Below are 24,795 nucleotides of genomic sequence, written 5' to 3' on the forward strand. Positions count from 1 at the left end.
TTTAGAAAGGGGCAACAGCACGCACGAGACATCTGAAAAGTGTGGGGTGCATTTGTATGCAGCCCCCTTTACTCTGATACCCCTAACTAAAATCTAGTGGAACCAATTGCCCTCAGAAATTACCAAATTAGTAAATAGAGTCCACCTGTGTGCAATTTAATCTCAATATAAAAATACAGCTGTTTTGTGAAGCCGTCAGCGGTTTGTTAGAGAACCCCCTGGAACAAACAGCATCATGATGGCCAAGGAACACACCAGACAGAGAAGTTTAAAGCAGGGTTAGGTTATAATAATACATCCCAAGCTTTGAACATCTCATAGAGCAGGGATATGCAATTAGCGGACCTCCAGCTGTTGCAAAACTACAAGTCCTATCATGCCTCTGCCTCTGGGTGTCATGCTTGTGGCTGTCAGTCTTGCTATGCCTCATGGGACTTGTAGTTCTGCAACAGCTGGAGGTCCGCTAATTGCATATCCCTGTCATAGAGTATGGCAAAACTGCAAACCTACCAAGACATGGTCGTCCACCTAAACTGACAAGCCAGGCGAGAAGAGCATTAATCAGAGAAGCAGCCAAGAGGCCCATGGTAACTATGGAGGAGCTGCAGAGATCCACAGCTCAGGTGGGAGAATCTGTCCACAGGACAACTATTAGTCGTGCACTCCACAAATCTGGCCTTTATGAAAGAATGGCAAGAAGAAAGCCATTGTTGAAAGAGCCATAAGATGTTTCATGCAGGGGAAACAGAAAACTAACACTGCACGTCACCCTGAACACACCATTCCCACTGTGAAACATGGTGGTGGCAGCATCATGTTGTGGGGATGCTTTTCTTCAGCAGGGACAGGGTAGCTGGTCAGAGTTGATCGGAAGAGCCAAATACAGGGCAATCTTGGAAGAAAACCTGTTGGAGTCTGCAAAAGCCTTGAGATTGGGACAAACTTCACCTTCCAGCAGGACAACCACCCTAAAACATACAGCCAGAGCTACAATGGAATGGTTTAGATCAAAGCATATGTTTGTGTTAGAATGGCCCAGTCAAAGTCCAGACCTAAATCCAATTGGGAATCTGTGGCAAGAAAATTGCTGCTCACAGACGCTCTTCTGGAAATTTAGATACTAAACGAGGTGGAATTTAAAGGCACGCGGATAATAGATCTAAAAAAATGTTATTAATTTTTATCTCATTTTATTATTCAAATATAAAAATTAAGTACAGTTTTTCCAAATATATGTATAAAACAAGGAATAAAATTATTTATCAGTATAACCTACAAATATAGATGCTGACACCACATAGTATATTATATAGCCAAATCCATAAATTTGAGCCGAGTAGGTTCTTAATTAGTCTTCCAACAAAGATATGGATATCCAGCAGGCTGTAAGTCCAAGTATAAATCCGGGTATAACAGATTTGTTCAATAACTTGACATGTTGCACGTGGAGGAAAAAAAAAAAAAAAAAAAAAAAAAGCACCTGCAATACAAAGACATAATGAGCTAGTATACTAGCTCATTATGTAATACTCACCTGAGATCAAAGCCCTCGTTGCGGTGCCCGTACACAGCACCGGGTGGTTTAATTTTGGATATCACGGCTCGGGCACGGTGAGCTGTGATTGGCTGGAGCATGTGCGCAGGAGCCGCCGGTAATGGCACAGTCTGAAGCAATGGCACATACGTGCCGTTGATTCAGTGCGCATGTAGAGACGATGTCGGAACATGCAAATACAGGGGATATCGCCTATACCGTGCAAGTTTAAGAGATATGCTGGGTTATTATAGGCTTACCTGTAGCAAAAAGTGGTCTGTAAGGGTTTACAACCACTTTAAAGCGGTAGTAAAGCCGCACATTTTTTTTTTTTTTTTTAAACCTGCAAAGCAAAAGGCATAATGAGCTAGTATGCACCGCATACTAGCTCATTATGAAATACTTACCTTAGAACGAGGCCCCGACATCTGGCCCGATCCACGCCGAGGGAGCTGACATGCTGCCTCGGCGTTTCTTCCGGGTATCGCGGCTCCGGCGCTGTGAGTGGCCGGAGCCGCGATATCGTCACTCCCGCGCATGCGCGCGGGAGATTTCAGTCCGGCCGCTCGGCTGCTGCCGGATTTTGACGGCGAGAAACCCCTTGTGCGCATGCGCCGCTGCAGTCAGCGGCGCATACCGAGGGGAATATCTCCTAAACCGTACAGGTTTAGGAGATATATTTTTTTTACCTACAGGTAAGCCTTATTATAGGCTTTCCTGTAGGTAAAAGTTAAAAATGTGGGTATACAACCACTTTAACCCTGCATTGTATGTGGAGGGGTGATCACAGCCATGGGTGGCTTAGAGAGAGGAGGCAGTTCTGGACACATGGAAAGGGAGAGCCTGCTAGAGCGCAGATTACGGTATTACTGCTGGCACCCTTGGACACAATGAGCATTGCCAGGGTGTCCAACTACAAGGGTATTTTTGTTGTTCCAGCCTTTAGTTCAACATGAACAAATAGCATATGAAAAATGCAATTAATAAAAAAAGCCTTGACAGGTTTTGTGGACGTCCTGGAAAAACTGAGCTTAGTTCTGAATATTACGATAACATGGAATAGTCGGTTAGTAATATACAAGACGGAAAATGGCAGTTGTGAAAAGGGCTGCACCATCCTTGGAGATTCACTACAATGCCATCGCTAACTTATTGCAATCCACACATGACAAGTTTTGTATGAGCCTCGCGTGTTGACGCAGTGCTTACAATGTAAGCAAGAATAATTGAAAAGCAATTCTACAATACATACTGTACCATTTCATAGCCTGTCAATTATGAGATTAACTATGCCATGGTAAGTACAAACCAAAGTCACCAAAGTCAACACTCACGTCCCTTCTATAATGCAGAATGATTGCAGGGGGTGCCATATGATCCTAATTCCTTCGCCAACCAACAATAACAGTGATGGAGTTCAACAAAGATTAAAAACACAGGGGTCATTAATCAGCTTTACGTGTCAAAAGGCTTTATAACATCCCAGCAACCAATGTTAGTCATTCAAGAACAACGAATGCCTGTTAGCTACATGCGGTTAACATTTCTGAGCAATAGCAGAAAATGATATTACTTACACCTAACAGCAGTAAAATATGTCAAGCCTAAAAGCATGCATTGTAGTCCTTGAAATGTAATATTACTGCAAAACAATTTATAAGAATTGTTAAGAAATATCAAGACATCTGAAGGAAAAAAATTATATTATAATAATTATTATTATTCACTGTGAGCCATGGATGCACTTGTTAATAAAGGTTTGTATTCAAAATAATAGTAAACGCTCATTCACACAGGCGAGCATATGAATATATTTATTTAAACTATTCTTATGTAGCACCCTGGAGTTTAGGCGGGATTGCTCCTCACAAATTTACTTGCCAGGATTAGTTATCCTGGTTGATTGCTAGAGATCTATTGATTTCTCCCCAAGTTTGGCCTTGTTGCACTTTGCTCTTCTACCATTAGTTGCCCGGGTATTTGGTGGCACTAAATACGAGAAGGGCAACACAAGGTGAGCTTATAGGTATATGGGGGTATCTCAGCCAATGGCTGTCTGAAAGCCTATCCAGAAGCAAGAGAGCAGCACAGGGTTGGGATTGTGACTTGCAGTCCAACCAGAAGTGGCAGCTCTGCCGGCCGGAGAGCCTGTCATGGTCGGAGGTAGAGGAAAAGCTGTCACCAGTAAGGGACTATCCGTCTTATTACCAGGGATCACAGTGTGTACCTGAAGCAAGTACCAGAGCAGTATTCTCACCAACCGGGGACAGTGAAGAATCAGGAAACTTCAGTAGAAATCAAGCCAGAGACCCAGCCAGGGGAGGTGACGCTTGTAGAGCAGCCTTGTGTGTTAAGTCAGGGACAGAGCAGGCCGCCGGGGATGAAGCTTGAGAGGTATCTGGAGTGCCAAGCTAAGGACCCAGCAAAGAAGCGGGGGTGACGCTTGAGGAAGATACCACTGTGAAGATTGAAGGAGCTCAAGGGTTTCAATGGCAATGAATCAGTGGGTCTAGTGAGAGACTGGGAGCTCAGTGTACTGAAGAACTACAAGGAGAGATTGTAGTGAAAAATTAAGGAACTGTTAAGCCTTGTGTTTGGAACTGTTAAAGACTGTTGCCATAGGAGACAGCATTCCTACACATGCAGATGTAACGTCTCTTTCCCTGCATGGCTGTCCTCCTATTAAAGTCTCAGAGTCTGACAATTAATCTTGCAACTACCTAAGGGTGTCCTGGCTCTAACCCTCTCTCCCCAAAAAAAGATTTGTTACGAGAAATAAAAACTCTCTTTTGCATCCAAGAAGTATCTGGCACCCAATAACTTTAACAACTCTGCACCCACCATGCCTCACAACCCACTACATACAGAAGGATGTCAGCTATTGCTGGCCCTGGAGGTTCTCTTTAGATCAAAAGGAGGCCTGGGATCTTGCTACACTTAGAAAACAAAAAAAAGTGCAGTTTAGGGTTAATTGTGCCACAGCATGGGTTAAGCTCTATGTGGCCTATTTGTCAATAGCAGTGCTAAAATCACTTTCTGACATTGGGCAATTTATCAGGATCTTTATTAAAGCTAAAATATGATCAGCTGGTGTGAGTAAAACTACATTATTGCCAATTGAAAAAAAATGGCTGGAGTTTCACTTTAGGAGTCCACTGTCTGTTTCCATCAGACTACCTCCAATCTAGGAAAAAAAAAATAATTGGCATGCAGTCTTTCCGTTTTTTTTTGTTTCCTCCCAGACCTGGACGAACCCAGAGGTAGGCGGGTGTGAATGGACACAAGTCTGTTTACATCCTACTTCCATAGGGCTCCAAGGACCTACCGATCAACTGACAGGCAGACCTGATTAAAATTCATACGTAAAAGGGTTGTAAAGGTACACTCTTCTAAATATTAAAAATACTGCTGGACAGGGGGTTCTAATTCCTCCCAGTCTATAAAAAAAATAAAAAAATAATTGTTTTGGCTGGACAATGTAGCTTATAAATCCTTCAGTGTGGCGGCTGCATTCCTTTTCCTTTCCTCTCTTTATTTGATGATTCAGCCAGTAAGTCTGGGTTCACATATAAGCCAATTGGATGCGTTTTAAACCGCATCCAATTCGCAGGAGCCGGTTCACACATGTGCGGGACGGCAGCGGTGTGGTTTCAAAAATTGTCCTGTGTGTTTTTATGCACCTGATCCAGTGAACAGAAATGCACCAGACTCCGAACTGCAAACCGCAGCCAGACGCATGTGAACCCAGCCTAACACACACCCCATTTCGTTTTTTTAAATTAAAGTTTTAGGCTGGGTTCACACCAACTTCGCATGCAGCTCATAGCAAGGGTCCGGTGCGTCCTTGTTCACCATTACAGGTAGGATTTAAAGCGGGAGTCCAGCCCGCGTTTTTTTTTTTTTTGTTTTGTTTTTTTAAAAGCCAGCAGCTACAAATACTGCAGCTGCTGACTTTTAAAATAGCGACACTTACCTGTCCAGCGTGCCCGCGATGTCAGCACCCGAAGCCGATCTCTAGATCGTCTGTAAGGTGCTGCCGCCGCCATCTTGGGTATGGGAATCAGGAAATGGAGCCTTTCGGCTTCATTTCCCGGTTCCCTACTGCGAATCGCGCTGCGCAATAAGGACGGTCCCCGCTGCCTCTGGGATCTGTGTGTTTCCCAGCAGGCAGCGGGGCACTTGCGGAAAGGGGCGTAATCTACGCCCCTTTCCGCAGAGAGCTATCCCGGAAGTGGGTGCAGAATACCTGTACTGTACAGGTATCTGCACCCCCTCCCCCCTGAAAGGTGCCAATTGTGGCGCCGGAGGGGGGGGAGGGTTCCGATGAGCGGAGGTCCACTTTAGGGTGGACCTCCGCTTTAAGCCCAAATTTATGGCTGCATTTGGGCCTGAAACAGACCAAAAGACGTACATGGTTCCTGTGCAGCCTCGCACTGGAGATCTGTGAACCGGCTCCATAGAGAGCCAGTCAAAATCTCCTGCTATTACCTATTGGATGCGGAGAACCGCATCCAATTCTCAAAAGTGTGAGCCTTAATGATACATAAGGATCAAGCAGTCAGGACTGAAGACAAAAATAGGCAGAGAGCCACAATGGCCCATACACACACAATACACTATGTGTATCCATAATAATGAAGACAATACAGGGAAGAACTAACATTGGGGCAAAAGCCCCCTGTGGATGGAAGGTATCTCCACATCACATGAAGCACACCGCTAGTAACAGGTTGAGTACTTCCTGTTTTTTTTTTAGTGTTTCCACTCTGGAGCAACAGAGACACCTCTGGACAGCAGCATTGTCAGTCTGGGGACAACTGTACTGATCAAAATGATACGATCCTTGTATCATACGAGAAGTTTTTTTTAATGCGTGTCCGATTGGATATTGGATGAACTGTCGTGATCAGCTCTGAAAAGCTGTGTACGAACGATCAGATTATCGTACGATCGATTTGAAAGCAGTATTTTTCGTACAATTTTATGATCCTGTGTATGGGCCTTTAGATGTCTAGTGCAAAATAGAACTCGAGCAAAATCTCACACCCGCAGTCCCGTCCCCCCTTTTGTAATTAAAGTGTTACATAAATGAATAATAATAAAAAAAAACAAAAAAAAAAAAACGGACCATTGCAAGTCCCTCTGAAAAGTGGTAAATGGTTTATCTCAAACTTCTAACTGCCATTTATGTTGGACAACTTGGTCTGTTAAAAAAGTTGGAAAAAAATAAAAATAAAAAATAAATAAAAAAACCACGAAAAAAATTACTGTCTGGTTCACCAGGAGAAGATGAATTTAAAAAATGCCTAAAAAATAAAATACATAAAAAACAAATGCAGCCGCTACCTCTAAAAACTTAGTAGACTTCAGACTCCCACATATTCTACATTTTTGTTTTTGGGTTTAATACCACTTAAAAAAAGGAATAGTATTTTACTTATGGGGAGAAATCAAATATGGTACAGGAACCAATACAAGGATTGTAGCTAAAGATGTACCGGTAGTTACGAAAGACCTTTAATTAAAGTAGAGCTCAATGTTTGGAGAGTTTGCAAATCAAAAGCATTGTAGTGAAGGCCATACCTGCATATGTGGATATGGATGCAATATTAGGGCTGATGGACATTGCATTTTTTTTTTATTATTTTACATGTTTTTTTGTGTAGAATTGTCTATATTTTGTACGTATATGCCGTATGAATAGAATATACTGCTTATGTGCGTATATACTGCTTGTTTGCGTATATGCTGTGAAATAGAAGGATGGGCCCTGTATCGTACTTCACACATTTTTTTTTTTCTAGCTTTGAAACTGAACTCCGTTTGCCAAAGGAGATCAGCTTTAAAGTGGTTGTAACATATACCCAGTGAAGTGACTGGCCTCGGGTGATAGAGAGATGAAACAAATCCTCCTACATAATTTGTACCTGTTTTTCTGCAGTCCTCCTCTTCTCTACATGTCTTCAAAATACAGAATTTATAAAGTTTGTCTGAGCTGTCAGAAGAAAAAAAAAAAAAAAAAAGCACTGAATTTAAACTCTACAGAGCTCAGTGAGGATAGCTCTGAGAGCTGATTGCAGGGAAGAACCCCCCCCCCCCCACCCCCTCCACACAGGCACAGAGCTGAGGCAGTCAATCAGCTGGAGATCCCTCCCCTGTCACCTATTTTTTCTTGGTGTCAGGAAAATTTGTCATAAGCGATTCATGCTGATAGAGGAACAAAGCAGCAAACAGAAATGACACTAATGCCCTGTACACACAGGTCGGACATTCCGACGACAAAATCCGTCGGATTTTTCCCAATGGATTTTGGCCCAAACTTTTCTTGCATACACACAGTGCACAAAGTTGTCGAAAAATCAGATTGTTCTGAACGTGGTGACGTAGAACACATACGACGGGACTATAAATGGACCAGTAGCCAATAGCTTTCATCTCGTAATTTATTCTGAGCATGCGTGCGACTTTGTCTGTCGGAATTGTCTACACACGATCGGAATTTAAACAATCGGATTTTGTTGTCGGGAAATTTTAGATCCAGCTCTCAAACTTTGTGTGTCGGAAATTCGATGGAAAAAGTCTGATGGAGCCCACACGATCGGACATTTTCCGTCGGAAAGTCCGACCGTGTGTACAGGGCATTAGGCTAGGTTCACCTGCACAGAAAACCACCCTGGATGCGTACAGGTGCCATTAAACCTAATGGTACACCACATGCATTTGCAGTTCCCATGCGGGTTGCGATTTCTAAAATGCAGAACCTAGCCTTATTGCCCTTAATTGAGACAAGTGCACTATAGAGGGATATGCTTTGTTCATATTTCATTTTTGAGCTTTACAGTGACGTTAATGATTTTCACACTCAAAAATGTTTTACTAACTTGACTCATTTACACCAGCGGCTGGGGGAGGGGTTTGTTAAAATTATGTTTTTACTGCCCCTAAATTCACTCCCCCTTTAGCTAGAAAGGCAGTTGCTGAGGAACAGGAAATATACCCCTCGTACTGTTTGTACGGCACTACTGCCTGCCCATCGCGACCTATTCAAGTAAATGGGACGACAGTGCACACTCAGATCTGACCTGATAGTCTGGCATTTAGAGGGTTACAACAAGTGGTGAATAGGCAATGCAGCCCCTTCTCACCGCCTCTCAAATGCTCCTAAATAAAAAATAAATCTAAATGAAGATCGCTCTTCAAAGAGCGACACAAGTGTAAACAAGGCCACACACACACACACACACACACACACACACACACACACAACTATTCCTAGACTTACACCAAAGGGACCATTCACATAAGGTGCAGTGGGATAATTGAATAGGGCCTTCTAATGCCGCGTACACATGAGCGGACTTTTCAACAGCCAAAGTCCGAGGGAATGATTCCGTCAGACTATTCGATCGTGTGTGGGCTGCAACGGACTTTTGATTCACAAAAGTCTGACGGACTTTAGAAAATGGAACATGCTTCAAATTTTTCCGACGGAACTCCGCCGGACCCGGGCCCTCCAAAAAATTCGCTTGTGTGTATGCTATTCCGACGGACTAAAACCGACGCTAGGGCAGATATTGGCTACTGGCTATGAACTTCCTTATTCGAGTCCAGTCGTACGTCATCACGTTCGAATCCGTCGGAGTTTGGTGTGATTGTGTGTGGCCAAGTCCGCTCAGTCGAAAAGTCAGTCAGAACTCTGTCGGAACTCCGGCAGAACTCCTTCGGAAGTCTGTCGGACATAAGTCCTCTCTTGTGTAGGGGGCTTAACACAGTCTCACTGCAAGAGAAGGAGAAAAGCCATATCTCCTATGAGTCTGGTTCCCACCACTGCAGTGGTGTATAAGCGCTATGAAGGGAAAAAAGTTCCTTTTACAAAAAAAAAAAAAAAAAAAAAAAAACACGTGAGCTGAGATTGGTGTATTGACATTGCAGCGATCCCGCCAGACTGCAACGCACACCGGCTGCTGCGCAGCGACTGGCGTGAATTAGGCCTCAAAGCCTGTAAAAATGGCCTAGCAACATCAGAATAAAGTGGGGTGCAAGGCCTGGCAACAAAAGGGCTATCCTCCCAAAGTGGATATTTAGGGGCACTTTCACACTCGAAGGGGGCAGTAGCAGTAAAGTGCCGCTACATTTAGTGCAACTTACCGCTTTTTAAGCGACACTTTGCTGTTGCTAGTGGTGCGCTTTTAACCCCCTCCGAAGAGGTTAAAAGTGCCCGCTTTGCAGGGCTAAGGTAGTTCATTCATTACAAATCAGCTGCCAGCGCAGGACACAGAAAAAAAAAAAAAAAAAAATGGGCATGGGCAGTTTTTGGCAACACAGCACATAACAATGCAAACTATTCACTTGTGTGTGTTGTATATAAATAATAATAATATGTATATTACTGTGAATGGCACTGTACTGCAATGTACATATTCCATTATTTGCGAAGTCGGAAGGCTTCTTTCACAAGGATGAAAGATTTAACCACCCTCTGAAAAGCGATCCACAGTGAAACACTTTTCAGACTAAGATTGGCAGCCAGTTTACAGTTATTTAAGAGCTGACACTGATATGCCAGTTTGATCAGTTGTGCAGCCTACAAAAGTCTTTCTATCCATTGTGACAGCGTATGGACAACATGTATGGAAAAGTTGATGCCTTTATAAACAGAAAGCCATCTACAAGGATATATCTGACCTGTTGTCACAATTGCTGCAATATCTGCCTATGTATGGGCATCCACATCCTGCAGACAAACAATGTGAATGGTATTTAGGGGTTCACCCACACAGCCGATTAGGGTGGCATTTAGCCCCTGTTCACATTGGCTGCTGCTTTGAAATCGCGCAACTTCATCTGAAATCACACCATTTCAAAGCCGCATGTCAGTGCGTCTTTGGGTGCGACTTGGAAGACATCTGTGCAGCTTCATGCACAGATGTCTATGCAAATTGCACCAGAAATCGCCATAATTAGTGCAGGAACTACTTTTTTTAATCAGTGCGGCACCGCAAAGTCGGCATTGCACCGATTTGAACAGTGTGATTGTCGGCAATATGGTGCAACTTGTCAAATCGCATGACAAGTCGCTCCAATGTGAATGGGGGCTTTGAGATCAGAGAATTTCTGCGGTGGGAATGGCCAGGTGTTTGATCAACTGCACACAGGAAGATTGTACAGATCAATGACAGGCTGTTACTGCCCACATATAATTACACAGAGGGATTACCTGTGGTTAGGGACAGATGTGCAGGCGGAGATGGCATCCAGAGGTGCACATTTGTCCCCAACTGCATATAAACCACAATGCAAAAACCACATGAACATCTGTGGCCAGTGTCAGCCTGTCATTGATTTGTCCAGCCTCCTGAATGGAGACACCTCACTGTGCCCACTACAGAAATTCTCTGATCTTGGCAGTGTGTGGCCCTAATAGTCAGTCTATGTGAACGCCAAGGGTCCTTTCTTCTGATCAGGTCTACCTGTCAGTTTATTAGACGGATTCGTTCGGGGGCTCTTTGTATGTCTATGGGCAGGCGGACGTAAAAGGACGTGCGTTCCTTTACATCTGCTTACCTTGAAGCCCATCCAAGCCCAGACCTAAACACGATGGATTGTAGATAGCCTGATGTAAAGTCCGGCTGCCCAAAGATTGGACAAGGGTACAGGAAGGTCCACTGCCAAAATGCAGCAAAATACTCAACAGGCAAAAGGTGACACCTGTCCCGTTCTGCAAAGGATCTGTTTATGGACAGTGTCCCGCATGAAAGAACCCTAAAAACATAAAACTTAAATTTTTTATGACAGTGCAGGGAAGCATTAGAACCAGTCACAATTTTTCTTGCCATCTGTGTCCCGGATGCATTAAATTTTACAGTGGTCCCTGGAACAGGAAATGAAGGGAAATGTTCCAATGGGGACACCAGTTCCCATGACAGCTGCCAAAGAGGGTTTTAACCTTCTTTTATATATAGCTTAGCTCACATTACATTTTGTCTCCAGGACAGGAAGTGAAGGAAAATACCCCTAAGGGGACACTGACAAACCAAACCGGGTTTTAACCATTTCCTACTCTATTCAAAACTCAAAAAAGTTTTGGCTTTAGCTATATCTCAACAGGTGAACACCTTCTACAAACAGATCAGGACAAGCGTACGCTCACAGACTTTCTTTGAGTGATACCTAGAACAACATGACAACGTCAGGTGAGCGATCAGGAAAGGGAAGGCATGGGTTAACCCTTTGTGCAGTCACATCTATTAGAAGTACAGCAGCTGTCTTATGTCCTGACAGGCTCCCAACAAGCTCAGATCCCCATGCTGTGACCCTGGACCATAGAAATACATAGGAAAGACACTGAAGTCCTCTTACCTGCCGCTGCCAGGTGCACCTGCTGTTATTACAGATCTTCACCAGGATCCTGTTAGAGTAGAGGGGGGCGGGTTCATCAGGAGGTGGTGACACCACCCCGCCCACTTATACAAAGACTGTTGCCTTGTTAACCTGTCCTTTGCTGTGAAGCTTGACTGTCAGGCTCCACCTTGCTGGCTTTTGTGTTGGAATTTGCTCAGCCTAATTCAGATCTCTCTCCTATTTATTCCTTGCCGTGTCCGAGTAAATCTGAATAGGAAGAGAACATTGAAAGCTCCCAGGAGGACAAGTGTTTGCGTTGCCCATAGCGACTGATCTGCTGCCAAATATTATTTCTGCCGCGCAGATTTGAAAATAAAACAAACGTTCTAAGTGATTAAAATGGACTGAGCCCCCCGCCGTTTGCAACGGTGTGACATGTCAAATCGCATGCCAAATCGCAGGCATTTGCCGGCAACGGCACTGTCCCATTCACTGCGACTCCGACTGATTTTCAAAAGTACTTCTTGCACTACTTTTGGCGACTTTGTGGGCGATTTTATTAGACATCTGTGGATGAACCCACACAGATGCCTTTCAAATCGCCCCGAACTCGCACTGAAATGCGGGTTTCAAACCCGCGCTCAGTGTGAATGGCGGCTCGGTTCACACTATTGCGACCTAAAGAGCTACTTTTCCTGGTGATTTGCTGGCAATTATCTTGATGCGACTTTCAGGGAATGCCTGGGTAATCTTCCTGTGATGTCGGATCCAAATCACACCAATATAGATGAGGATCCGACTTGGAGGCGACTCCTATTAAAGTCTATGGGCACAAGTCGGATAGAAGTCACAGTCAAGTAGTACAGGAACATTTTCTAAAGTTTTTAGCAGTGGTGCTAATTAAGACCGCTGTCATTGACTAAGCCTAAGTTCACACTGAATGCAGGTTTGAAATTGTGTGATTTCAGCTGAATTCGCACATTTTCAAACCGGCATTTCAGTCCAACTTCGGGGGCTGATTTGAGAGACATCTGTGCGGGTTAATGCACGTGTCTATTGAAATCGCCCACGAAGTCGCCAAAAGTAGTGCAGGAATGGCTCCAATTTGGCATGCGATTTGACATTGTCAAATCGGCAAAAGGCTCGGTTCACACCAATGCGTTTTTCATGCTTTTTGCAGAATGGAACACACTCACATCAATGCATTTTTGTGCCTCTGTGTTTTTGGAAAAGGTCAGGGACTTTATTAAATGCAAAATGCTACTTTTTTTGCTTTTATGTTTCAATAGACTTCAATGGGGATGCTAAAGAAAAGCATGTAGCGCGTTTTTGGGCTTTCTTCACGCGTTTTTCATTATTTAATCTTATATATGTAAAAAAGTGCAGTGCTGATGTGATATCAGTAGAGTGAACAAAAAACTGATATAACTACATACTCAGTTCAATGACCTCATATGCATAAAACAAGTGCTGATAGCAAAAAAAATCTATGTTCTAATGGGAAGGTCATACAATCCCCATAAAGTCTCATAGACAGAAGTGAACAAACATTAAAGGGGCGTTCCGGCCAATAATTTTTTTATTTTTTTTTAAGTCAGTAGCTACAAACACTGTAGCTGCTGACTTTTTTCACCCCCCAATAAAGATTTAACCCCCTGATTGCCCCTAGAGTTAACCCTTTCACCCCCTTTTGCCAGTGTCACTAAGCGATCATTTTTCTGATCGCTGCATGTGTCGCTAGGTAGCTAGTTATTTTTTTAGGTTCACCGCCAGGTTTTTATATCGCTAGGTACCCCGATATACTACCCAATAATGGTTTTAACCCCCTGATTGCCGCTAGTTAACCCTTTCACCCCCTTTTGCCAGTGTCACTAAGCAATCGTTTTTCTGATCGCTGCATTAGTGTCGCTACAGTCGCTAGGTAGCTAGTTATTTTTTTAGGTTCACCGCCAGGTTTTTATAGCGCTAGGTACCCCGATATACTACCCAATAATGGTTTTAACCCCCTGATTGCCGCTAGTTAACCCTTTCACCCCCTTTTGCCAGTGTCACTAAGCGATCATTTTTCTGATCGCTGCATCAGTGTCGCTAGTGTCGCTAGGTAGCTAGTTATTTTTTTAGGTTCACCGCCAGGTTTTTATATCGCTAGGTACCCCGATATACTACCCAATAATGGTTTTAACCCCCTGATTTCCGCTAGTTAACCCTTTCACCCCTTTTGCCAGTGTCACTAAGCGATCGTTTTTCTGATCGCTGCATTAGTGTCGCTACAGTCGCTAGGTAGCTAGTTATTTTTTTAGGTTCACCGCCAGGTTTTTATAGCGCTAGGTACCCCGATATACTACCCAATAATGGTTTTAACCCCCTGATTGCCGCTAGTTAACCCTTTCACCCCCTTTTGCCAGTGTCACTAAGCGATAATTTTTCTGATCGCTGCATCAGTGTCGCTAGTGTCGCTAGGTAGCTAGTTATTTTTTTAGGTTCACCGCCAGGTTTTTATAGCGCTAGGTACCCCGATATACTACCCAATAATGGTTTTAACCCCCTGATTGCTGCTAGTTAACCCTTTCACCCCCTTTCACCAGCGATCACAGTATAAGTGTCACTGGTGACGCTGGTTAGCCAGTTAGTTATTTAGGTTCCCCGTCAGGTTTTTATATAGCGCCAGGGACCCCCATATACTACCTAATAAAAATTTGAACCCCCTGATTGCCCCTAGTTAACCCTTTCACCACTGATCACCGTATAAGTGTTACGGGTGACTCTGGTTAGTTTGTTTTTTATAGCATCAGGGCACCCACCATTTATTACCCAATAAAGGTTTAACCCCCTGATCACCCGGCGGGTGATATCAATTAGGTTTTAGGGTCAGGGTCTGCGTCGCCCCAGGCAGCGCTAGGTTAGTGCCAGTACCGCTAACACCCACACGCAAAGCATACACCTCCCGTAGTGCTATAGAATCTGAACAGATCAATATCTGATCTGATCAGATCTATACTAGTGTCCCCAGCAGTTTAGGGTTCCAAAAAAACGCATTGTTAGCGGGATCAGCCCAGATACCTGCTAGCACCTGCGTTTTGCCCCTCTGCCCAGCCCACCCAAGTGCAGTATCGATCGATCACTGTCACTTACAAAACACTAAACACATAACTGCAGCGATCGCAGAGTCAGGCCTGATCCCTGCCATCGCTAACAGGTTTTTTGGTAGCATTTTATATTTAAATCCGGAAGGCAGTGCTTGGTTTTCGGGGTCCCGTACGTGGCTAGGCTCCCAAAAAGTCCCCCACATGTGGTATCCCCGTACTCGGGAGAAGCAGCAGAATTTATTTTGGGGTGTAATTTGACTTCTGCCCATAGCATGTGTGAGCAATATATCATTTAGTGACAACTTTGTGCAAAAAAAAAAAAAGTTTGTAATATTCCCGCAACTTTTGGCAAAATATAAAATATTCCATGGACTCAACATGCCTCTCAGTAAATAGCTTGGGGTGTCTACTTTCCAAAATGGGGTCATTTGGGGGGGTTTTGTGCTATTTTGGCATTTTATGGCCTTCGAAACTGTGATAGGTAGTGAGGAGTTAAATCAAAAATTTGCACCCTTAGAAATCCTGAAGGTGGTGATTGGTTTTCGGGGTGCCGTGCGCGACTAGACTCCCAAAAAGTCCCACACATGTGGTATCCCAGTACTCAGGAGAAGCAGCAGAATGTATTTTGGGGTGTCATTTCACATATGCCCATAGCATGTGTGAGCAATATATCATTTAGTGACAACTTTGTGCAAAAAAAAAAAAGTTTGTAATATTCCCGCAACTTGTGGCAAAATATAAAATATTCCATGGACTCAACATGCCTCTCAGTAAATAGCTTGGGGTGTCTACTTTCCAAAATGGGGTCATTTTGGGGGGTTTTGTGCTATTTTGGCATTTTATGGCCTTCGAAACTGTGATAGGTAGTGAGGAGTTAAATCAAAAATTTGCACCCTTAGAAATCCTGAAGGTGGTGATTGGTTTTCGGGGTGCCGTGCGCGACTAGACTCCCAAAAAGTCCCACACATGTGGTATCCCCATACTCGGGAGAAGTAGCGGAATATATTTTGGGGTGCAATTCCACATATAACCATGGCATGTGTGAGCAATATATCATTTAGTGACAACTTGTCATTATTCAATCCCTTAGGACAAAAAAAAAAAATATTCAATGGGCTCAACATACCCATCAGCAATTTCCTTGGGGTGTCTACTTTCCAAAATGGGGTCATTTGGGGGGGATTTTTACTGCCCTGCCATTTTAGCACCTCAAGAAATGAGATCGGCAGTCATAAATTAAAAGCTGTGTAAATTCCAGAAAATGTACTCTAGTTTGTAGACGCTATAACTTTTGCGCAAACCAAAAAATATACGCTTATTGACATTTTTTTTACTAAAGACATGTGGCTGAATAAATTTTGCCCTCAATGTATGACTAAAATTTAGTTTATTCGATTTTTCTTATAACAAAAAGAAGAAAATATCTTTTTTTTTTCAAAATTTTCGCTCTTTTTCCATTTATATCGCAAAAAAAAAAAATCGCAGAGGCAATCAAATACCATCAAAAGAAAGCTCTATTTGTGGGAAGAAAAGGACACAAATTTCGTTTGGGTGCAATATTGCATGACCGCGCAATTACCAGTTAAAGCAGCGCAGTGCGAAATTGCAAAAAGACCTCTGGTCATTGACCAGCAAAATGGTCCGGTCTGAAAGTGGTTAAGCGTTGGCTGGCCGCCACACACAATTAATCAGGATTCTACCTACAGCTTAAAGGAGCCAGTAACAAGCCATGGGCTGCTAAAACCATCGCTACCATATAGACCATGTCTGTAGGTGTTTATTGGTCCGGAGCTGAAGTGGTTAAAACACTTATTTATTTTTTTAAGATTATTAATGTATTTTTTTTTTGGTCGGCCCTCCACTTTAACTTACAAATAGTGAAAAAACAATAATGTGAAGCAAAAAATTGAATATATATGCATTTGTGAATAGATATCAGAGTCCATAAATAAATATTTAAGACAACATGGTGACTTGAAGTAAATGTTTGGTGCAGACATTTCATTGTCAGTAGATAATCCACCACCAATATATATAAGTAAGGATGAGCTCCGGCATGTTCGCACAGCCCACGTGAAGTAACCAACGCATTTCGTCTAATAAGACATCATAAGACATCATCATCTTAAGAAACGTGTTGGGTTGGGCTCTGCTGATGCCACTGCGTCACATTCCATACTTTTATTACAAAGTGCTTTTTATCTTCACCAAATGTGAGTGTTGCCTTTTTATATATACCGTATTTATCGGCGTATAACACGCACAGGTGTATAACACGCACATTCATTTTAAGAGGGAAGTTTCCGGAAAAAACTTACATTTTTGTATTGGCGTATAACACGCACACGGTATTTGCACCCGATTTTCATGGTGAAAAATACAGCAATAAATACAGTAATAAATGTTTTTATATTGAAATGGAATCACACTATGTGGCCTATTCCTTCTTCTTCCTATAAAATACACCATTTGGGAGAAATTTTCTGATCCATCCTTTGGCCATCATCCTTCCGGTGGTCATCTACTTGGAAGTAGTGTTGTCAAGGACCATACAAATTTTACCCCCAACTGGATGCTGTATGTGCCGATGAAAGATTCCCCTGGGTGTATTACGCCACAATCTTTAATGACTCATTAGACGTACGCCTATTTGGGTTCAACGTTTCCGGTAAGCCTTATTTATATTGGTGGTGGATTATCTACTGACAAAGTGTCTGCACCAAGCATTTACTTCAAGTCACCATGTTGTCTTATATATTTATTTATGGACTCTGATATCTATTCACGAAGCACATATATAAAAAAAATTTGCTTCACATTATTGTTTTTTCACTATTTGTTGTTAATGTTTGTTCACTTCTGTCTATGAGACTATATGGGGATTGTATGACCTTTCCATTGTAGAACATGTATTTGCTATCAGAACTTGTTTTATGCATATGAGGTCATTGTACTGAGTATGTAGTCATATCAGTTTTTTGTTCACTCTGATGATATCACATCAGCACTGCACTTTTTTCCATATATAGTATTTTATATTTTTTGCAAACTTTTGCAGTGTCAGCTGCTAATATATTATTTAAAGAGACGGCGCGGTCTATTTGCTCCATATATTTACACTCATTATTTAATCTTCCCAACAGCAAATTGGCCAAGTAAAAAAACAACAAAAAAAGGCTTCAAAAATGGAAAACGCATGTGCAAAAACAGGGAAAGCACAGCAAAAAGCACTGCAGAAATACTCAAAAGCCACATGCATAGGTGTGATGGAGCCTTACATGGGATTTTATATGACATGGGACTTGAGGTCTCACAAATCAGATCCCAAATTGCGTCAGTTTGGACCCGAGTCTCAGGCTCCATTTGCTCGGGTGTTTTGCTACACTGCAAATCCCAGCAGCAACAACCTACTGATTCCTGTGGCTGGGATTGTCAGCTGTGCGGATAGCTGCAACAGCAGAGCCCATACACTGCAATAAAAGGCTGTTGGCATCCGAAGCTATTCATGACTGACCACGATCATTAACATTATACAATATTATAGTTTGAGTAACAGTGGTTGGAGACTATCACTCCCTCTCTCCTGCACAACACTTGCATAGTTGCTAACATTGTAAAAAAAAAATTCAGGACACTTATTTGGCAGTGGGCGGATTCGTTGTATAATTAGGGGGCGGGGCATGCGTTTATAGGTGTGGCATAGGAAAAGGCAAAAATGCAGCGCGCCGTGGCGAAAAATGGGCGTGGTTTGCGTAAAATGGTGGGCGTGGCTTACATGGGGCATGGCTCAAAGGGGTGTGGTTAGAGTCTGAGATGAATGCGGGATGGAGAGGGAAAGGAGGGGGATGGAGAGAGGGAAAGGAGGGGGATGGAGGGGGGGGAAGGAGGGACAGCAGCCCCCCGATCCTACACCACAATAGTAATATGTGTTTTCCAGAGTTTGACAATCAGCAGATAAAGATACTCCAAATACCTGGTGTTGGCACTTCAATCATCCCGGCGCCATGATTGTTATGGTGTCAGGATGATTGAAGCGCATTATTTCTATTATTATATTGTAATATGAAATGAAATCATTCCACTCACCATAATGCAGAATCAGTGGTAGCCATGAGCGCGTCACTAGCCACGTTGCCTGCCACCAGATGCCATCAGGTGTCCCAAGCAGAGTCTGTCCTTACATCAGGTGCCCCATCAGAGGTACCTTCCTCACATCTGTGTCCATCAGCGGAGCCCCTCCTTACATCTGGTGTCCCTCTGACATCCACAGACCGACCCCCCACATCCTGCACAGACCTCCCCCCCCACATCCTGCACAGACCTGCCCCCACATACTCCACAGACCGGCCCCCACATCTCCAGACTGGCCCCGACATACCACTGGCCCTCCAACATCCACAGACTGGCCCCCGACATACAACTGGCCCCCGACATCCACAGACTGGCCCCCCACATCCACAGACTGGCCCCCCACATACCACTGGCCCCCACATTCACAGACTGGACCCCCACATTCACAGACTGGCCACATACCATGACTGTCACTGGCCCCCGACATCCGACTGGCCCCCGACATCCACATCTCCAGACTGACCCCCGACATACTACTGGCCCCCCAACATCCACAGACTGGCCCCTGACATACAACTGGCCCCCGACATCCACAGACTGGCCCCCACATCCACAGACTGGCCCCCGACATACCACTGGCCCCCACATTCACAGACTGGCCACATACCATGACTGTCACTGGCCCCCGACATCCGACTGGCCCCCGCCCCGACATCCACATCTCCGGACTGGCCCCCGACATACAACTGGCCCCCGACATCCACAGACTGGCCCCCGACATCCACAGACTGGCCCCCCACATCCACAGACTGGCCCCCCACATCCACAGACTGGCCCCCACATACCACTGGCCCCCACATTCACAGACTGGACCCCCACATTCACAGACTGGCCACATACCATGATTGTCACTGGCCTCCGACATCCGACTGGCCCCCGACATCTGACTGGCCCCCGCCCCGACATCTACATCTCCAGACTGACCCCCGACATACCACTGGCCCCCCAACATCCACAGACTGGCCCTGACATACAACTGGCCCCCGACATCCACAGACTGGCCCCCACATCCACAGACTGGCCCCCGACATACCACTGGCCCCCACATTCACAGACTGGACCCCACATTCACAGACTGGACCCCCACATTCACAGACTGGCTACATACCATGACTGTCACTGGCCCCCGATATCCAACTGGCCCCCAACATCCGACTGGCCCCCGCCCCAACATCCACATCTCCAGACTGGCCCCCGACATACAACTGGCCCCCCACATCCACAGACTGGCCCCCCACATCCACAAACTGGCCCCCGACATAACACTGGCCCCCACATTCACAGACTGGCCCCCGACATACCACTGGCCCCCACATTCAGAGACTGGCCCCCCACATTCTCAGACTGGCCACATACCATGACTGTCACTGGCCCCCGACATCCGACTGACTGGCCCCCGACATCCGACTGGCCCCCGACATCCGACTAGCTCCCGACATCTGACTGGCCCCCGACATCCGACTGGCATCCGACTAGCCCCCGACATACACATTCATACTGGCCGCCGTTGCCGCGCGCATATAACTGTTAAAAAAAATGGCGGCCTCTAGCGGCCGGCGGCAAAAAAACGGGAAATTCAATTTCCCGTGACAAACCGAATTTCGCGGGACATTTCCCGGGACAAAATTAATTCGGGACAAATGTCCTAATGGCGGGAATGTCCCGCGAAATTCGGGACAGTTGGCAACTATGCACTTGATTCCAGGCACAGCTAGCACACGGTTAGACCCAAAACTTGGTTAGTCAGGCCCTAGAAGTTGACATTTGCAAGCAGGGACCGCCGGTCCAATTTCATGTAGCAAAAATATAGAATAGGAAGTCCTTTAGTGCTAGCTGTCCTATGGGGGACTACTGCCCCCAGCAATACCTCTCCGGGCCCTGCCAGCCCCCCTGGCTGCAGCTGCCCGACTCCACTGCCTGTGACCTCACTGCCTGTGGCTTCACACCCAGCTCTGACTGTTGCCTCCCAGTCTTCTTTGGCATGCCTCTTCAGTACTCCCAATAGCACATGTCACTCACCAGCACTCCTGGCTGCCCACACACCATTGGTTCCCTCCTGAAGACTTGCCCAGCAGCACCTGCTGTCCTCTTTGGTTTCTCATTGTGCCTCCTGACCAGATCCTCCTTGCTTTCCAGAAGGGCGCCGTCCTGCACTAAAACTTCAGGCCCAAGGTCACCCCACCCCCCCTCCAGAATGGGGAGCACCCTTAAAGGCCCCGACAACCTAGTGCTCCATCTCCTGTTCTTCCATCCGACAACCCCTCCGTTCTCAGCTGGGTTGACTCTAGGTATCAAAGGAGGCCTGTCCCCTGCCAATCCAAGTTGGGGATTGGTCAGGGTTTCTTAGAACACCCCAGGCAGCTCCACCTCTCTTCCCTTCCTCTTCTATAGAATCCTCTAGAAGCCAGAGAGAGGTAACCCAGAACTGATGCTATCTGTGAGTCACCAGCCTACTCTGACCACTCCCAGCCCACACAGATCAAAACAAGCAGGCCTAGCTTCCAGTTCTAGCCCCTACCTAAGTAGAGGGTGCTACAGTCATACAAATAAACATGTCCAATATAAAATATGAAAATCACTATAGATTGACACTGTTCGGAACATTTTTATCCGCCAAAACGACTTAGGTCATTCAAAATCAGTCAGTATCTTTCGCTCATCACGCCATGCAATTTGTATCTCGCTCAATTATAGTCTTGGTTTTGGCATGACTTTTGGTATGGCTCATAGAAAACCATTGTTATCTATGTACCCTGTTAACACCATAACACTATGTTGAGTTGTGGTGCGCTGCATCATGTCTACATTTTCATGCAGTCCAATGCACAGCACCACATGTCACAGCACTGAAACACCCTGCAGTGCCTGGACTTAAGTATCATTTTGTGACACCGCCGCTCAATTGTGCATCTTTTTAGGTTAATAGGGTCACTTCGCCACTGTCCTACAACAGGACAAGCAGTTGTATCATGGTGCTGCAGCCTTTAAAGATTTAGGCTGGTTCACATCAGAATGGCACAGGGATGCACTCTGCATTCTTCTGTGACTCCTGTGTGATTCTAGTGTGATTTAGTGGGATGTAATTTTCATTCCATTCACTTGAATTGTCTGAAATTGCATTGGATCGCATGCACTATTTTTAAAAATGTACTGTGTGGGGCGTGGCCGACGATGGAAGACTGAAGACGTGTACCGCTGAGCTCTGTGCTCTCCTGACGCTGGCAGACTGTTTTCCCTGCTGCACACACCCGCTATACCTATGGCGGCTTCCAGCTCTCACCCGCTGACTCAGCTGAGCTGCAGCAGGGAACCATTCAACGTTACCTGCTCCGTACAGCCCCGAAGGAATCCCGCGCTACTGTAGTTGTTATAGTGGGTATAATACATATGCATCTGACTGCGTAGAAGTGCTCATGAATCTATTTTGGCCCACGGCCTGACAGAATATATTAATTTTCTTGCTATGCGTATTAAACCTATCATTGCCTGTGGAGATAGGTGCCTAGGAAAAGGTATTCGAGGCACTTCTCAGATATGCACGTTACAAGTTTAGGATTGTTTTCTATAAAAATGCGTGATGTTACTCAGAAAATATATTCGAGGCACTTCTCAGATATGCATGTTGTAAGTTTAGGATTGTTTTCTATAAAAATGCATGATTTTACGCAGTGGCGTCGCTAGGGGGTGGCTTTTGGGGCTACAGCCTCGAATCTAGGGCCCATAGCCCCAAGTCTCTGCAGGGGTCCCCAACAGGAGGGGAGGCTCTCTGGGGACCCTGATGCAAGGGGGGGCTCTGTGATGACCCTGATTTTAAGGGGGAGGCTCTCTGGGGACCCTGATTTAAAGGGGAGGCTCTCTGGGGACCTTGATGTAAGGAGGGTTCCCTGGAAACCCTGATGTAAGTGGGGCTCTCTGGGGACCCTGGTGCAAAGGGGAGGCTCTCTGGGGACTCTGATGTGGGGGGTCTCTGAGGACCCTGATGTAAGGGGGGGCTCCCTGGGGACTCCGATGTAAATGGGGGGCTCTCTGGGGATATATGCACACACATACACACACGTATATTACTGTATATACATGTGTATGCCCGTCCAAGCGTATGACTTTCTTTACTATGCTGCTATGGGCTCTAGCCCCAGATCTTTTGTAGACCTAGCAACGCCCCTGGTTTACATCATATAAATACCACATCAAACCTCTCTACTTCGACCTCTCTCCCTTAATAGGATTGGCACAATTTGTACCTAACACGTGATATTTCACATAGTGCCTCACTTTTGCGGGTCCTCTGGTATTTTTTGAGACATCCTCCCCCAGGTGTCAGGCGGTCCGTTTCCATCCGACCACCTCATAGAGGAGACCGTGTCCGCAAATTCATATTGCAGCTGACATGGACCTGTCATCCGCTCAGCATGGATCAGTGGAGAGATCAGGCAGATCTGATGGACGGAGTTCGCCCCGTGTGAAAGGGGCCTAATTGATATAGGAACAAGAAATTTTACATCATCGCATTTATATTTTATAAGCATCATCTTATATTTTATAAGCGTCATAAAGACCAGGATCATTACTATTTAAATGATCAAAAGTGTGCCATCCAGGGTGCAAACAGAAATCATTACTGATGAAAGTTGATTAAAAAAAACTGCACTACCAGAAACATTCCCTAGATAGTGTTTGAAATCATTTGCAATGGGACAGAAGAAAGCAAAATATAGATGGCCAAAGGAGCAAATCAGATTCGAACTGTCATTTTTGCAGTGGGGTGTTGAAAATAACACAATAATGATACACTTGTGCAAAGGACAGTCTTTACTTGAAAGAGATGCACAGGTTTGTGCATCCATGTGCAGGCAGTCTCATTCATGACTATAGGGATGCAGTTGCTGCATGGACACAGCCGATGGTCCCATTAGGACAGCCGTGCTGCCGTGCAAGTACGGGTGCATGTCCCCAAACTCAGACAGTGTGTGTGTTGGTGCACCATTTACAGCAGGGATATGCAATTAGCGGACCTCCAGCTGTTGCAGAACTACAAGTGCCATGAGGCATAGCAAGACTCTGACAGCCGCTAACATGACACTCGGAGGCAGAGGCATGATGGGACTTGTAGTTTTACAACAGCTGGAGGTCCGCTAATTTCATATCCCTGATTTACAGGGTTAAATGCCACTGAAAGTCGATCCGAATACAGATCTCTTTTCAGAAACATGGCAATTTTGACGAAAATCTAAACATAATTAGCCTAATTCATCATATTCAGGCAGGTTAACAAAGACTAATGCCCCATACACACGAGTGGATTTTCCGTCGGAAAAAACTTGGATGGTTTTTCTGACAGAATTCCGCTCAAGCTTGGCTTACATACACAAGGTCACACAAAAGTTCTCTGAACTTTCGACCGCCACGAACGCGAGGACATACAGCACTATTACGAGCCGAGAAAATGAAGCTCAGTGCTTCCGAGCATGCGTCAAATTGTTTCCCGAGCATGCGTAGAAATTTTGCGTGTCGGAATTTGTACAGACGATTGGAATTTCCGATTGGTACTTTTTCCGACCGAAAAATAGAGAACTCTCAATCTTTTGCTGGCTGGAATTCTGCCAGCAAAAGTCCAATGGAGCATACACAGGGTCGGAATTTCTAACCAAAAACTTACATCTCATCAGACGATCAGAATTTCTGATCGTGTGTATGGCGCTTTAC

At 45.0% G+C, this 24,795-nt stretch overlaps 1 protein-coding gene across 1 annotated transcript in view; it reads right to left on the reverse strand.

The window, feature by feature from the left end:
- CRACR2B (calcium release activated channel regulator 2B) overlaps nucleotides 1–11,921 on the reverse strand; it is a 124,805-nt gene extending 112,884 nt beyond the window's left edge. Inside the window, exon 1 of the mRNA XM_077459901.1 lies at nucleotides 11,894–11,921. The gene's annotated coding sequence lies outside the window, so the exon portion shown is untranslated. The remainder of the gene's footprint in view (nucleotides 1–11,893) is intronic.
- Between the last annotated feature and the right edge of the window lie 12,874 nt (nucleotides 11,922–24,795).

This window comes from Lithobates pipiens, unplaced genomic scaffold, assembly GCF_037356315.1.
Source record: "Lithobates pipiens isolate NorthernLeopardFrog02 unplaced genomic scaffold, aLitPip1_a1.2 Scaffold_10, whole genome shotgun sequence".
Classification (NCBI taxonomy): domain Eukaryota; kingdom Metazoa; phylum Chordata; class Amphibia; order Anura; family Ranidae; genus Lithobates; species Lithobates pipiens.